The sequence below is a fragment of the Kryptolebias marmoratus genome, linkage group LG1 (assembly GCF_001649575.2).
Source record: "Kryptolebias marmoratus isolate JLee-2015 linkage group LG1, ASM164957v2, whole genome shotgun sequence".
Taxonomy (NCBI): Eukaryota; Metazoa; Chordata; class Actinopteri; order Cyprinodontiformes; family Rivulidae; genus Kryptolebias; species Kryptolebias marmoratus.
Genome location: NC_051430.1, coordinates 35,250,450 through 35,251,683, shown reverse-complemented (window position 1 = coordinate 35,251,683; position 1,234 = coordinate 35,250,450). Strand labels below are relative to the sequence as shown.

General features: G+C 38.1%; 1 non-coding gene across 1 annotated transcript; it reads left to right on the top strand.

Annotated features, from left to right (window-relative positions):
- The first annotated feature begins 886 nt into the window (after positions 1-886).
- LOC112451122 lies at positions 887-994 on the top strand. Its single transcript, XR_003039873.1, has one exon. It is a non-coding gene; the product is annotated as a U8 small nucleolar RNA (small nucleolar RNA).
- Positions 995-1,234: the final 240 nt, after the last annotated feature.

Genomic DNA, 1,234 nt, shown 5'->3' with positions numbered 1-1,234 from the left:
TGACCCGACAGCTTTATATTTTAATTTGACTAATTTTCTCACCTTCAGGAATCCATAAGGGGGAATGGATTGCAAACACAAAATTACATTCTGTACCAGCAGGTGGCGGTAATGTCCTGATTTAATGACTTCCTTGGAATCTGAAAGAAATCTTGTTGACAGTAAGATCATCAGCTCTCAGTGAAATGCGTCGATTCCCTCTAAATAAGACAAACGGGTCCATTTTTAAACTGGTAGATTCTGAAGCGCTGACTGAAAAAGTTCTTCTTCTACTGAAGAAACTGAAGGTGTACATTACCGCCACCTGCTGGTGACTGCCGGGAGTTCAGGTCTTCATTTCAGGTTCCGCCATAAGGTCCCGTTGAATTAACAACAAAATAAAAGCTTGTTTTTGGTTTAACCATTGCAGTTAAAAAAAAGCACAAAACGTACCCCTTTTTTATTTTTGCAATTGCTGTTTTTCTAATTTCATTTTAAAAATAAAAAAACAAAAAAAACACATGCTTGTTTTGTTTTTGCACTTTTATTTTGAAATGAAAAAACCAAAGAACGAACTATACACGGATTAAGCAGCTTTGGTATTCTAGTTATTTCTATATCCTCCTTTTTTTTGCTCTTATTTGTCTACTGTACTCATTGCTGCAAGTGCTGCTGCGGTCAGCCCTTAGATTTATGATTGTGTCTCTGCAGGCCCATCCTCCCCAACAAATCAAGCAAGCATTGCCCTCCAGGCAGGTGCAGAGGTCAGAAAATGCAGAGTTTTTTATGTGAGGAGTGATTGGGGGGGGTGGTGCCATAGAAATGACTGGTAAGTGGCAACGACACCTGAGGGGCCTCGAGCTGTTTGAAATCGTAAAACAATAGTTGCGAGATGAGAAATTTCTCACAATGAGGTAAGATAAACCTTACTGATCCCCGAGGGTCGATAGCAAATGATGAAGGGGGGTAGGAGGCACAGAGTTAAAAAACACAACATATTTTTAACAAATCTGATCAAATAATTTCATTCAAAAGGTCTTGCTGCTTGTTCTGTTGCATGTCTGGTTTTTGTAAGTAAATGATTCATTTTTGCTTTATTTTGTACTGACCCATTTTATTTTCTTACTTTAAACTTCCTAAAAAATGAGAAGTTTTAATCTCCTGGTTGTAAAATGTAAGCAAGCAGTGGCGAAGAAGCAACTAATGATCAATGTGAAGTAGCTCATTGGCTGATAAGAGCTGTAATCTGTGTTAT